Source organism: Drosophila miranda (assembly GCF_003369915.1).
Source record: "Drosophila miranda strain MSH22 chromosome Y unlocalized genomic scaffold, D.miranda_PacBio2.1 Contig_Y9_pilon, whole genome shotgun sequence".
NCBI classification, from domain to species: domain Eukaryota; kingdom Metazoa; phylum Arthropoda; class Insecta; order Diptera; family Drosophilidae; genus Drosophila; species Drosophila miranda.
The window spans coordinates 54,731-70,069 of NW_022881654.1; the positions used below are offsets into that span (position 1 = coordinate 54,731).

General features: G+C 48.0%; 2 long non-coding RNA genes across 4 annotated transcripts; both read right to left on the bottom strand.

Annotated features, from left to right (window-relative positions):
- Nucleotides 1-6,499: 6,499 nt before the first annotated feature.
- LOC117195210 lies at nucleotides 6,500-7,684 on the bottom strand. Of its 2 annotated transcripts, XR_004474983.1 has the most exons (3): nucleotides 7,590-7,684; nucleotides 6,789-7,500; nucleotides 6,500-6,694 (listed from the first exon to the last, which is right to left on the bottom strand). It is a non-coding gene; the product is annotated as an uncharacterized LOC117195210 (long non-coding RNA). The 2 variants fall into 2 exon arrangements; XR_004474982.1 differs by lacking the exon at nucleotides 6,500-6,694 and having other exon boundaries at nucleotides 6,717-7,500.
- Nucleotides 7,685-14,234: 6,550 nt separating this feature from the next.
- LOC117195212 lies at nucleotides 14,235-15,015 on the bottom strand. Of its 2 annotated transcripts, XR_004474986.1 has the most exons (3): nucleotides 14,978-15,015; nucleotides 14,573-14,659; nucleotides 14,235-14,478 (listed from the first exon to the last, which is right to left on the bottom strand). It is a non-coding gene; the product is annotated as an uncharacterized LOC117195212 (long non-coding RNA). The 2 variants fall into 2 exon arrangements; XR_004474985.1 differs by lacking the exon at nucleotides 14,235-14,478 and having other exon boundaries at nucleotides 14,489-14,659.
- Nucleotides 15,016-15,339: the final 324 nt, after the last annotated feature.

Consider the following 15,339-nt stretch of genomic DNA (forward strand, 5'->3'; position numbering starts at 1 on the left):
AAGCTGAGTCTGTGGTCAATCATGACCCCCAGGTACTTCAGGCTTGGACTGGAGCTAATAGTGCAGTCTCCTACTCGGATCGTGGCCGTCTCCACTACTTTCCTGCTGCTTATGAGCACCGCCTCCGTTTTGTGGGTGGCTAATGAGAGATCCCTCCCTGATAGCCATGTTCTGGGTCTCTCTACCGCGTCGTTGCAGATTTCTTCCGCCGCTTCTTTCTGTTTTGCCACTACGACTATTGCTATGTCGTCAGCAAAGCCTATCACCGTGGCGCCCATTGGCATATCCATCTTGAGGATTCCATCATACATGATGTTCCACAGCAGCGGGCCGAGGACCGATCCTTGGGGAACTCCTCCAGTGATTTGGTGCTCACGTGTCCCCTTATCCGTCTCATATATGAGCACTCGGTCTCTTAGGTAGTCCGCGATGATATTTTGCAGATACGGCGGTACTTGAAAGTTTCTCAATTCTTCTAGTATGTGATCCCAATTGGCAGAGTTGAATGCATTTTGGACATCGAGTGTTTCCACTATGCAATACTCTTTGGTCCCGTACATCCATCGGGTGCCATCGATAGCTCGCTTTGCTATCTCACATACCTCGCCGATTGCGTCCACCGTGGACCTGCCTTTGCGAAACCCGTGCTGTCTCGGTGAGAGCTGACGCGTTACTGCCTTCTCCAGCCTGGTGTGGATTATGCGCTCGAGGATCTTACCCACTGTGTCGAGCATGCAGAGTGGTCTATAGGATGATGGCTCCTCGGTCGGCTTGTTCCCCTTGGGTAAGAGGACTAGCCGCTGTCGCTTCCATGGTCTGGGGAAGGTCCCTTCGGACATGCACGCATTGAATAACTCCACGTACATTTGGTCCTGGTGCTTTGCCGTTCTTGATCCGTTGTAGAGCTTCGAGGACTTCTGCTCCCGTGGTGGCTTCTATTTCAGGTGGCGGTATTCTATCCATCACCCTCTGGGCTGCCACTTTATCTGGAAATAGGGTTTCTACTATGTTAACCAGCAGATCTGCACACATTGGCGGCGGGGACTGAACACTCGCAGTCTCTTCATTACCAGCCCGTATGCGTAGCCCCAAGGGTTCGCATCTGCGTCATCGCAGAGCTTTTCGAAGCATTTGCGCTTGGCATCCTTGATCTTCCTCTTCAAGCAGCGTCTGGTTTCCTTATATTCTCCTTGGAGCCTCTCGAATTCCGGGGAACCGCTCGAACGCTGGTATAGTCGTCTTTTCCGCTGGCACTCCTGCCTGGCGCTACCTATTGCAGCGTTCCACCAATACGTTGGCCTGCGGTTGTTCAGGCTTCTTCTTTTCCTTAGCATGGAGGCATCACATGCTTCCAGCGTATGTATAGCCAGTTGGCTTGCTCTCTCTTCAGCCGTACCGTTGGTCTCGTAGTCCTCAAACATGGCCCGGACCATATCCGGCTCTAGCGTTTCGGTATTTTTTTTTTTTTTTTTTTTTTTTTCGTGTGAGTCTGTAGATGTAGCTAATACCAAAGGCTCAAGAATTGATGTCCATGCGGAACGGACAGAAGATAACAAAAGTCCAAAAAGTAACAAAAAAATTGTTAACTAGGAACAAACAATTTTTTTTTTTTTTAACACAGAATTTCTTATTTTTTTTCACATATGAGGGCTTGGTGGTCACTCCCGGTGTATAAGCCACTAACTTCCCACGTTGTCCTGCGGCTGAGGCTGCTGCTCACGAACGTAAGGTCTATTATAGACCCCGTTCCAGCTCTGCCGAACGTCTGCTGTGTGCCTGTGTTCAGCAGTACGGCATCCAACGTCGCAAAGCATTCTAAGAGCGCCTGTCCCCTTGGGTTCGTTCTCGGGCATCCCCGAAAATTCAGAAAGTGCAGTGTTGCAACACGTAGTCAATTGAGGAATAGATAAAGAGAAAAGGTAAACAATGCAGGTGCTTTGCGTGGAAAATAAGAGGAAATACACTAAATAAAAAGAGACAAGCACTTGCAGAAATAACAATACAGATAAGTAGTAGACTGGAGTGAAGACGACGGAAAAACAGGTAATAAAAGAGATACTACACTGGAACAAAGACGAGACAAAACAGGTACAATTGATTTACGTTTACAATATTACAATAAACATAACAATTTAAAATAATGTCTATATCTTTTTCTATAATTACAGGGAAGATAAGAAACAGCGGAGCATCGGCCGGCATAGCAAAACACAATGTTTGTAAAGACATTGCGTTGCATACCGGCCGACCCCGTCGTCCCCCCTGGACATCGAAATTGGCGTCATCCGAAGTCGTCAGAAGTAGGTGCAATTAGCACCTCGTCGTCGTTGTGGCTGTGGCTGCCCTCTTGGAGAACCAGTGGCACTGGTCCGGCCACCAGCTGGGATCCAGGAGTAGACGGCACACATATTACTGTGGCGACACGGGTCCGGCCGCCAAAGTGAAATGGATGTGTGTGTTTTTTTTTTTTTTTTTTTTTTTATTGGGAAAACAATTTGTATTTATAAAATAACAATTATGGCTTGGGGGGGGTCCGCTCCCGCGAGACTGCCGCTAGGCATTACTTCGCGGTGCGGGCTGTGGGGTCATCCTTCTGGCTTAGTTTGTCCGGCTTCGCTCCAGCCTGCGCAGCTCCTTGATCACGCTTGCTGCCATGTAGGCGACCGCGTTCCAAGATTGCTCATCGGCTAGCATCTGGTCGGTGAGGGTGTCCACACTCACTTCTGCAAGCGTCTCCCCTAGCCTCGTTCGTTCTTGCGAGAAGCGGGGGCATACAAAGAAGACGTGCTCTGCATCCTCGTCGACTCCAGGCCCGCAGCAGCTGCAATACGGGTCGTCAGCATGCCTAAAGCGATGCAGGTACTGCTTGAAGCAGCCATGCCCCGTCAGCAGTTGGCCCAAATAATGGTCCATTTGGCCGTGACTTCTTCGCAGCCATGGGCTAAGCTGGGGAAGGAGACGTCTGGTCCACCTCCCTTTTGCCGCTTCGTCCCAGCGCCGTTGCCACTGGGCTATAGTGCGCTCTCGCCGCTCGCTGGCTACCTCCACTCCGCTCTGCCGCTCAGCTGCCAGGAGATCCAGTGGGACCATGCCTGCCACAATAAGTGCGGCGTCTTCAGACACCGTCCGGAAGCAGCATGTAACCCTCAGGGCACAGCGTCGGTATGCGCTTCTGCAGTCTCTGCTGTATGTGGAAACCATCATTGCTGGTGCCCACACTGCTGATCCATATAAGATTATGGAGGTGATCACCCCAGCGATGAGCTGCCTGCTACGCTGCCGTGGTCCCCCTGTATTGGCCATCATCCTGCTTATGGCCGCCGTTGCTGCAGTCGCTTTTGCGCTGGCGTATTCCAGGTGGGCCTTGAAGTTCAGCCTCTGGTCCATCATTACCCCTAGGTACTTTAGCGCAGGCTTGGTCCTGATGATCGTGCTACCGACTCTCACGCATGCCTGCTCGACCTTTTTTCTGCTGCTCATTAGCACAGCCTCCGTCTTCTTCTCCGCCAATGCTAGCCCGTTGGCTGCGAGCCAGGCCACTATCCTCCCGACTGCTACGTTGGTTTTCTCCTCTACGTCTCTTACGTGTTTCGACACTGTCACCAGTGCTATGTCGTCGGCGAAGCCCACCAGGGTGCACCCTTCCGGTAATGTAAGCCGCAGGATATCGTCATACATCACGTTCCACAGTATCGGCCCTAGGACCGAGCCCTGTGGGACGCTTCGGTGATTTGGTGATGTTCTGCTCCTTCTTCCGTGTCGTAGATCAGGACGCGGTCCGTGAAATAGCTTCGCAGAGTTCGTGTGATTTGCTCAGATATACCCCTCCTGGTCAGGGCCTCTAGGATGCTCTTCCAGCTGGCAGAGTTGAAGGCGTTTCGTACGTCTAGTGTACATACTAGGCAGTACTTTTTGTCGCCTCCAGCCCATCGCGTTCCTGCCATGGCTTCCCTGGCAAGGTTTGTCACCATCTCGATGGCGTCAGTGGTGCTCCTCTGCTTGCGGAACCCGAATTGGAGGTCGGAAAGTGCGCGACGCTCAGCCAGTTCCGCCTCCAGTCGGTTGCATACCATCCTCTCGAAAATCTTGCCCATGGTATCCAGCATGCACAGCGGCCGGTATGACGATGGGTCGTTGAGCTCTTTGCCTGGCTTGGGTATCAGAACAGCTTTGCGTTCATGCTCGTGGACTGTCCGCTCCGCTAGGCACTGGGTGTACATTGTGGCGAATGCTTCCGGATGGGCTCTAATTATGCATTTTAGTGCTGCATTAGGGACTCCATCTGGACCTGCCGCTTTCCCGATCTTCAGCTTACCCGTGGCCTCCAGTACTTCTCTGGCAGTGATGATGGTGGTGGTGTCCCTCAGGCTAGCTCCATCTACCCTAGCTTCCTCTTGTAAGGGTGGTTGTCTAGGGAATAGGGTGCCGACTATCTCTCTCATATGCACCGGATCCTTGGGCATAGGCTGTCTGTTTAATCTCCCCATGACTAGTTTGTATGCTCCACCAAAAGGTTCCGCATCGGCCGCATCACAGAGCTCCTTGAAGCATTTGAGTTTGCTGCTTCTGATGGCCTCCTTCAGCTCTTTTCTTTTGGCCTTGAATGCCGCGCCATTTCTGCCAAATTGGGCGGAGCCTCTTGCTCGCTGGTAGGCACGCCGAGCTGCGCAGCACTCCCTCCTGGCCTTGGCAATGTGCTCATTCCACCACGGTACTGGCCGGTGCCTGCTTCCTCCGATCTTTCTTTTTTCATGGCTGCATCACAGGCCGCTTTGACGGTCCTGTAAACGGCAAGCGCGGATGCTTCAGCATCCCCGGCGGCGCTTAGGTTTTCTGCTGCCGAGAGGAGCGCGGCTCTGCTCAGGCTTTCCTCCTTGTACCCGGCCTGGAGCACCCGCTGTATCCTTGTTGTGTTCCTGTGTGCAAAGGTTTCCGTCATTACGGCTAAGTGGTCGCTATGGGTGTAAGCACTCAGCACTTGCCACTTCGCGTGGCGTGCGAGCTCTGGGCTTGCAAAGGTGAGGTCTATAATAGACTCCCGCCCTGCTTTGCTGAACGTTGGTGTGGTTCCTGTGTTGAGGAGACAGACGTTCAGGCTTGCAAGCTCGTCCAGGAGCGATGTCCCACGGGGTGTGTTCTTGGCGCTGCCCCAAGTCGTGGCCCAGGCGTTAAAGTCGCCCGCTATCAGGACCGGCGATTTGCCTCGTGCGTCGTTAGCGATGTTGCTGATGATCGCCTCATACTCCTGCTGCGTGAACCTTGGTGCTATGTAGCAGCTGTAGACAAAAGTCCCACTGTGCTTAGCTCTCACATATCCCACTCTGGATGCTCTGTGGGTAAGCTGGCCTGGTTGTGGGCCACAGCTCCAGATTGCTGCTCCTCCGTCTGAGCTTTGCTGCCAGACTCCTTCGTGTTTTTTGCCGTACGGCTCGCTGAGTAGCGCTATGTCGATCTTCTGCTCCAGGACTGTTTGCGCCAACAGATCCTGAGCAGCTCGGCAGTGGTTTAGGTTGAGCTGCAGGAGCTTAACCATCAACCAGTTTTGCTAGTGCCTTCATATACTCAAGGCAGCTGCGGCTGAGGGCCGAGTGGGCTGCTGAGCGGACGTCTCCTGGCTTGCCAGCGCATAGTATGCACATTGGCGGGTTGTTGCACTGGTTGTGCTTGTGCCCCTCCCCACCACATTTGTAGCATGCATTGCTTGACACAGGCCGCTTGGATCTGCACCTGGCTGTAGTGTGTCCATAGGCCATGCACTTGAAGCAGCGGGTTGGCGCAATCCGTTGCCGCACGCGGCAGACAACCCAGCCGATTCGAACTTTTCCGAGCTTGTAGCATATTGGATATTACCAAACCTTCACGGAAGGCTGAGCAGGTGATGGTTCGTCTCCCGTCCGGGCACGTGCTTGTTCCGGCTTCCGTCTCATCGGCAAGAAATGGAGGGGTTTTTTTATTTCCCAGAACGGACGGGACACAGCTCTACTCCAACAATCATAATACTGACACAGTAGCGTTCATTAAAATTTCACGTGCAAGCGAAGTATCGACACAAATATGTACAAGAGCAAATACACCTAACTACACACACACGGACACATACACACATACAAGTCGTGCCACGGTGTTGTTGTGACCACTCATGCCCACCCTACCATGATCACCGCTCCCGGTTCATCCGGTGATCCCATAAAGAAGGCTCTTACAGCCTCCTATCCAACCCCATTACCCTCCTTTGCCCAGCATGGTCCCCGCATATAGAACTCTAGCCCCGATTCATGTTAAATCCTATATTTCATATTGAGCAATAGCACATGCATCGCACTAGTAAACTAATAAATGATTAACTCTTAATAATACACTTTAGATTGAAATTTAACTTACAAATTGAAAGAAGGGAAGGGTACATATCTCCAGCTTTTATGTTAGGCAAATAGATAATAATAATAAATAAATATGCAAAAGGAATGTAAAAACTGTGCGCCGCGATCGTTATGCAGGTCAGTTATTCAAGTGCATTAGCGAAAGCAACCGCAAGTAGAAAGCATAAAAGAACGTCAGAGCGACCAGCCTCGCATCTTCCCTTTTGTGCCTTGTTCTTAAGAGGGCTGGTTCTTATGCGCGTCGTAAGCGCTTATGGTTGCCAGCAGGGCATAAGGGAGAGCGCACAGCCTCTCTTAAGCGACGAAGCCCCTGACTACGTGAGGTTTTTTTTTTTCGGTCATGCAATAAATAGTTGCTCATAACAAACAAACTCCAATATTTTATCTTTATGTTTTGGGATCACTTACGGCCTTCCTTTGATTTGTTTTAATAAATGCGTTGAAACAGCGATGAAAGCGCTTCCATGGACTGCGGCAACGTTCCTAAAACGAAAGCTGGAGAAATACTTTTACAAAAAAAAAACTCACGCTCTCTTCTGCCGTTTAACCGTTGTTCACTTTCGCCCTGTCACACATTCCACTTGCTATTTCTTCCGAACAGAATTTAAAAACGCAACCAAAAGAAATTTACTAAGCTAATTACACTAATGACACTATAGCATAAAAATAGGAATCAGCGGTTACACTGATGGATATAAAAAAAACGACAGTCGTTGCCGCCGGCTTCACATCTGGGCACTCCTCGGCACTTCGTATGGGGAAACGAAAATAGGTCGAGACCCAGATCTATATTTCGGGTAGAAATTGGCTGACCGTTTACATAGCTTTAATAATTTCCGCAGAATTGGACGGCCTCCAATATATCGCGGGTCCGTGACACATAAGTGGCTCGCGCCCGCAAAGCGACTGATGAGCCGATCTTTTACGCCTCCCGCTTTGTGCTGCTCGGCCTAGCGCTGGGAATTTTTGGTACGGAGCTGTAGTTGGGCGAGGAGCATAAGTCCCTTGCCGCGGGCGGAGGCCCTAATATCGGGGAAATTGTTGTTGCGAGCTTTCGTATTGGGGTTCAGACAGGTACCCAAACGATTGCCCGAAGTTTAAGCCGGTACTAACCGCCAATCTGAAAGATTAATTTCCTACAATAAAAAAAAAGCACTACCCTACGCCACGAGTGTATGTGGTGTATATTAGCGACGCTGAAATACATACCAATTGAGATTGGCACTTAACACACTTTTACTTTATAAACGCACAATATTTCTTTCTTTTTGCTGTATTCAGCTGTTAAGATCTTTTCCCGGTTTTTATTCTTTTTTTTTCTTTATACTTGGACTGGACAAAAATAGCACGTCTGTCTTCGCCAACAGTTTTTCTTCCAAGAGACCGAGGCTAGATCTGCACAGTCTGAGACCCCCCAGTACAGCGTTAAACTTGAGAATCCTCCATTTTCGAATTGACGCCGTAATTATTTTACAAGTTTCAACTCAAAAAAACAGAAAAAAAAACCGCTCTCCTTCGTTTACCTTTTAACTTGAATTGAGGCGGCAAAGTTGAGTAACATAGGGAGACCAATATCCCTTCTTGGTACTTTTCCAAATGTTCCCTTTTGTGGATCCCAGTATTTATACCTTTTTTTTATACGTTACTCTTTCAAACCACTTCAAATCCCCCCTACCAAAATCACACTTTGGGGAAGAAGGACCAAAAGGGTGATTCCCACTTAGAGCGATTTTTAACCATGGTGCTACTGTTTGATATCTTTGGCATGGAATTTGCCGATCAGACGTCCTTGCAGATCCTCTAGCTCGTAATAGGCTTGACCCAACTGTCGCCTTACCCGGGACTTCACAAAAACGGGAGCCAACTTGGCATTAAATCCTTTCACGAAATTACTTTGCTGGAAATTTCGACGGTAAACCTCCTGTCCCTCTCTGAATGATACCTCCTTACTTCGAAGGTTATACGTCTTTTCATTTCGTTCGTGCTGAGCCCTCATTGCCTCCTTTGCCGTGCCACGCATCAGGTCAAATGAGTCGTCCCTAGAAAAATGCACGCAACGATCTTCTAACATCTCTAGCTGCCTCAACAACTGATACGTGGTACCATTCGTGATCATCTGTTGCCCAAACGCCAACTGGTACGGACTCGCCTTTACGGCACTGTGCACAGCCGATCTTAACGCACATGCTACACTGCTGAGCTGCTCATCCCAGTTACCTTGGTCAGTATTTATGTAGGCTTTGATTGCTGCCAAGATAGATCTGTTAACTCGCTCGGACGCGTTAGCCTGCGGAGCGTAAACGGCGGTGTAAGCGTGCTCTATGCCATACTTCTGCAGCAAGGAGTTGAATGCATGGGACTTAAATTGGACGCCGTTGTCCGAGACTAGCTTTTCCGCATGAAATAATTGTTCCTCAATGTATGGTACGATGGCGTCGGCGGTAAATTTTCTTACGGGTTTAATAAACGGAAAGTTGGAAAAATGATCTAACACCACAAATATCCCGACATTCCCACTACGACTTCTAGGATACGGTCCCAGAAAATCTACGTAGAGCTTCTGGAAGAACCGTTCTGTTTCCCCCGTTTTTGCTAGTGGCGGTCTTAAAGGTCTATTTGGATGCTTAGTACACTTACAAATTTCACACCGGTTTATGAACTCTTTGACATCTTTTAACAACGTCGGCCAATAATAGTAGCGCCGAACCTTTTCGAGCGTTTTATTTATGCCTCCGTGTGCAGATAGGGCGTGCTCGTGGGCCTTTTTTAGGACCGAATCTATGAGCCCCTTGGGAATCCAAATTTTCCAACAGAGTTCATCCGCTACCCTTTCGCCTGTTGCGTGCTCGGTGCGACGATATATATGCATGCCTACCACCTTTACATCTGGCATCTGAGCCTGACTACTCGCTACTTTAGCCCTAAGGGAAACGTAATCCGTCGAACTAAAGTGCTCCGACTCCAAATCGATCCTTTCTTCTGGTTCGATCTCTGACAAATCTGGGGAAAAGACCCGAGACAAGGCGTCTGGAACGATGTTTCGAGACCCTTTTCGGTGGCTAATATTAAAGGAATACCCCTGAAGCTTCAAAGCCCAGGCCAGTCTGCTACTCAGATCTGATTGGGACATCAGCCACTTCAAGGAGGCATGGTCGGTTATCACCGTAAATTGATGTCCCTCTACATAAGCGCGAAATTTCTTGATGCTCAGAATGGCAGCTAAGCATTCCTTTTCCGTCACCGAGTAAGCACGTTGGCACTTATTCAATTTTCGTGACATAAACGCAATTGGTACTTTATCGCCCTCTTCGTTTATCTGCATCAGTACCCCTCCTACTCCTGAGTGACTAGCGTCGCAGTGGATAAAGAAAGGCTTTTCAAAATTCGGTGTGTGTAAGACGGGAGCTTCACACATTGAGTTCTTCAGAGCTGTGAATGCAGCTTCTGCTTCTTCGGACCAAATGAACTGGCGTTTCTGCTTCAGGGCGTCCGTCAGAGGCGCCGCAATAGCCGCAAAATTCTTTATAAATTTGTGGTACCATCCCGTCATACCCAAGAATCGACGCAACTGTTTCACCGACATCGGAGCAGGATATTCCTTAATGGCCTCTATTTTGTCCAAGTCCATGCCTATAATACCGTGACCCACTACATGCCCCAGATAGCGGACCTCAGGCACACAGAACTTGCTCTTCTGTATATTAATTGTAAGCCCCGCTGCAGACAGCTTCTCTGCTAATACTTTTAACACACTCAGATGCCTTTCAAAGCTGTCTGACACTATAAGCAGGTCATCCAAGTATATAAACACTTCGTTTCGAAGATTGGCTGGAATAATGCGGTCCATAAGTTTGGACATAGTAGACGGCGCATTGGTAAGCCCAAACGGCATAACTTTAAACTGGTAAAGCGGCCGTCCAGGCACTGTGAATGCTGTTTTATCCCTAGAACCTTCTTCTAGCGGTATTTGCCAGTAGGCATCTTTCAGGTCGAGGCTAGTTATGTATTCTGCCTTTGGTAACCGGCTTAAGATCCCATCTATGAGCGGCATGGGATACGCGTCCTTCCGAGTCACCTCGTTCACCTTGCGGCTGTCTATACAAAGACGAACCTTCTCCGGCTTCCGGACGAGTACTACCGGACAAGACCACGCACTGTTGGATTCTTCGATGACCCCTAGCGCTAACATGCGATCCAACTCCTCATACATTAATTTCTCGATACCTGGGGACACTGCATAGTGTCGTTGTTTTGTGGGCTTTGCCTCCCCTACATCTATTACATGGGACAACAACGTGGTTTTTCCTAAACCATTATCCGCGAAAGACGGAAGACACTGAATGGTTCTATTCAGTTGTTCTCGTTGCACCTCCGATAAAGGACGTTGGTTTTCTGGATTCCACACCTCATCGCAATGGTTCACCGTGTCATTAGCACTTCCTTGTGGATACAAATCGGCTGGCAATAAGCCAAATTCGGTCCAAAAGTTAATGCCCAGATACAGAGGCTGCGTTAGGGTTGGAACGATGTATAGGGTAACAGACCTGGTAACACCTTTATAGCCCACTTCCGCTTTAAGCTTCCCCACCACTCTCTGAGACTGCCCACCCGCTGTCCGAACTGTGGATGTCATGGGCTTAAATTGAAATTGGCTTTCAGCTCGCTGGCCAAATCTCCACCAATGCAACTAATAGATGCCCCTGTATCCATTAATCCAACAAGCTTTCTGTCTAATAATGTGACCTCTGCATATGGCCTGAGATCTTCTGATATTATTGACGATACCAGAGCTTTTTTCTCTAACTTTAGATTTCTGACAAATTCTTCCCGACGTACTTTAGCTCGTGCCTTCCGTTTAGACTCCCTATCCTCTTTTTCTTCCTGTGTTATTTTCCTATTAACTATGGTTAAATTATTGTTTACTATTGGGATTGGGAATTGCGTAGCAGCTTCTATCGCTACTCGGTGTTCGTCGCTTTTGACGCTGATGGTCTGCGTGCACTTTTCAAGGGTGCACGCACTTGGGTGTTTTTTGTTGCTTGGCATTTTTGGCACGACGGCTTGTAAGTGTCAGGCTGGCCACACCCATAGCAAAAAACTACTCGCTCTGCTACGCAATCCTGGTAGCGATGACCATTACCACGGCAGTTCCAACAGACTAAGTTGAACGCTGCTATCTCCCCATCACTTTCGTCTGACTCCTCTTGCCCTGGGCTGTCTACCGCGTGAACCAACCGTCTTGGTGCTGGTCGTGGTCTAGCCACCGGATCTTTACCAACAGTTTGCATGAACAGTTCCCGAGTCTTCACCAAGTGTCTTAACTGTGCAATGCTAAAGATCTTTTCATATAGCAGTTCATGCTGTATCTCCGGCAATAAATTGGATCGGAGTGACTCCATCAGGGAACCTTCTGACAAGGGCGTTGTCAGGGTATCTGCCAGTCGGACAATCGCTTCGTAGAACTCATCAAATGATTCGTTCTCCTTCTGCTTCCTTCGGTCTATTGCAGCTCGAATGTTGACCTCTGTCCTCGCATCCTTGAATCGTACTAACAATGAAGATTTAAGGTCGGCCCAAACGACCGTCCTAACACTCTTATGGTAGCGCCAATACCAGTCACTGGCACTTCCCTCAAAGAGATTGCTCACGTATCTCGAAAGCAACTCGAAATTCCCGTCCAATGTTTGGATCGTGAGCGCTTCTACCCGATAAATGAAATCGTCGACGGAAATTCCAGTCCGCCCAGAGAACCTAAGCTTCCAATTGACTAAAATTTGACTAACACGCTCTGGTCGAATATCCACACTCATGGGGGAATTCCTGCTGGCTGTTTCGAAACCCTGAAACCCGGGCAAAGGTGTCGGCCGTCGTGCCGATCCTTCTCCAGCTTGGTTATCCCTCGAATGAACATCCGCTGTATTTGCCAATTGGCCCATGAGAGAGCTGAGAATACCTTGAAAACCATTAGCGATCGCATTGCTTAGCATCTCGGTTTGTGTCAACGAGGCTTCAGCCATGGCTTCGGCTATCATTCGCTGAAGCTCGTTACTAGGCGGCGGAGCTACCACCACTGGCGGACCAGCTTCCCTAGTTTGCGGCTGATTGGCCGAAGCAGACATCGAAGCTCCCTGTGGAGCCCCCACATGGGCTTTACTCCTTGTATCAGGCATTTTTGGTACCAATAAGGTTCCGACGGTAACCCCAGCAGTTTCGTCTAATAAATTCAACGTCGATGACTGAAAAGACGTTTTGCAGACAGGACAAACCTTCTTAGAACCCACTTGTGCGCCAAAACAGGCCCTATGGAAAGTGTGACCACAAGACGTGGTAAGGAGCTGAGCCAAATATTCCACCTGAGCCTGGCAGATCAAGCAAACACTTTCTTTTAATTCTTCGTCTGCTAAATTCTCGCAACTGCCAAATACGGGCATAATATAAAATATAAAATATAATAATAAAGTAATTAAATAGATAAATAAAATTTAAGAAATTAATAAAAAAAAAAATAAAAAAAATACAGTATCAAACAAAAAAAAACAATCTGCTAGGACCATGCTTAAGTCAAAGGGAATAATAGGGTATATCTATGTGTGTGTATGTGTATGATGTTCCCATGTACTACATTTACTCAACTACATGCATAAAGAAATTAATAATAACCCACAACTCGTAGCTATAGGCGGTCCGGGTCTTTCGCGGTGGGTAATAGTTTTATACCACGTTTCCATCCAACGACACCAGATACCCAGCCCGATGAGTATGAGTCCATTCACAACTCCTTCCTGGCAAATTGAGGCCTTTCACCCACCGTTCCTGATCGGATAATCCAAACCGAAAAAAAGGAGCATTCCTCCAGCATTGGCCAGAAGGAACAGGAAGGAAAGGAAGACAAACGAATAAAGAAAGAAAGAACGAAACGAATAGTAATAAGCTCGATGCATCGGGGTGGTACCGGTGTTATATGTACTCATCATTCCGGCCTGCATCCTAGGAGCCCGGTTGGTCACTTACAACGGTGGCAATAGTTTAATAACCCACTGCGCTGATCCAGCATAAAGTGATAAAGCCAAAACAAACAAAACAGAATGACAACTAGAAAGACACATCTGTCCCGATACTGGTTGGGAATGTAAGGTCTACATTCCACAATTTTCACAATCATTTGGGCCTTGCCGGTTTGTTGTCAGTTGCGACAACTCGGGCCCCACGTTGGGCGCCAAATAATAAACTAACTGTAGCATATTGGATATTACCAAACCTTCACGGAAGGCTGAGCAGGTGATGGTTCGTCTCCCGTCCGGGCACGTGCTTGTTCCGGCTTCCGTCTCATCGGCAAGAAATGGGGGGTTTTTTTATTTCCCAGAACGGACGGGACACAGCTCTACTCCAACAATCATAATACTGACACAGTAGCGTTCATTAAAATTTCACGTGCAAGCGAAGTATCGACACAAATATGTACAAGAGCAAATACACCTAACTACACACACACGGACACATACACACATACAAGTCGTGCCACGGTGTTGTTGTGACCACTCATGCCCACCCTACCATGATCACCGCTCCCGGTTCATCCGGTGATCCCATAAAGAAGGCTCTTACAGCCTCCTATCCAACCCCATTACCCTCCTTTGCCCAGCATGTTCCCCGCATATAGAACTATAGCCCCGATTTATGTTAAATCCTATATTTCATATTGAGCAATAGCACATGCATCGCACTAGTAAACTAATAAATGATTAACTCTTAATAATACACTTTAGATTGAAATTTAACTGACAAATTGAAAGAAGGGAAGGGTACATATCTCCAGCTTTTATGTTAGGCAAATAGATAATAATAATAAATAAATATGCAAAAGGGAATGTAAAAACTGTGCGCCGCGATCGTTATGGCAGGTCAGTTATTCAAGTGCATTAGCGAAAGCAACCGCAAGTAGAAAGCATAAAAGAACGTCAGAGCGACCAGCCTCGCATCTTCCCTTTTGTGCCTTGTTCTTAAGAGGGCTGGTTCTTATGCGCGGCGTAAGCGCTTATGGTTGCCAGCAGGGCATAAGGGAGAGCGCACAGCCTCTCTTAAGCGACGAAGCCCCTGACTACGTGAGGTTTTTTTTTTTCGGTCATGCAATAAATAGTTGCTCATAACAAACAAACTCCAATATTTTATCTTTATGTTTTGGGATCACTTACGGCCTTCCTTTGATTTGTTTTAATAAATGCGTTGAAACAGCGATAAAAGCGCTTCCATGGACTGCGGCAACGTTCCTAAAACGAAAGCTGGAGAAATATTTTTACAAAAAAAAAACTCACGCTCTCCTCTGCCGTTTAACCGTTGTTCACTTTCGCCCTGTCACACATTCCACTTGCTATTTCTTCCGAACAGAATTTAGAAACACAACCAAAAGAAATTTACTAAGCTAATTACACTAATGACACTATAGCATAAAAATAGGAATCAGCGGTTACACTGATGGATATAAAAAAAACGACAGTCGTTGCCGCCGGCTTCACATCTGGGCACTCCTCGGCACTTCGTATGGGGAAACGAAAATAGGTCGAGACCCAGATCTATATTTCGGGTAGAAATTGGCTGACCGTTTACATAGCTTTAATAATTTCCGCAGAATTGGACGGCGACTGATGAGCCGATCTTTTACGCCTCCCGCTTTGTGCTGCTCGGCCTAGCGCTGGGAATTAGGGCGGAGGCCCTAATATCGGGGAAATTGTTGTTGCGAGCTTTCGTATTGGGGTTCAGACAGGTCCCCAAACGATTGCCCGAAGTTTAAGCCGGTACTAACCGCCAATCTGAAAAATTAATTTCCAACAATAAAAAAAAAGCACTACCCTACGCCACGAGTGTATGTGGTGTATATTAGCGACGCTGAAATACATACCAATTGAGATTGGCTTTTAACACTCTTTTACTTTATAAACGCACGATATTTCTTTCTTTTTGC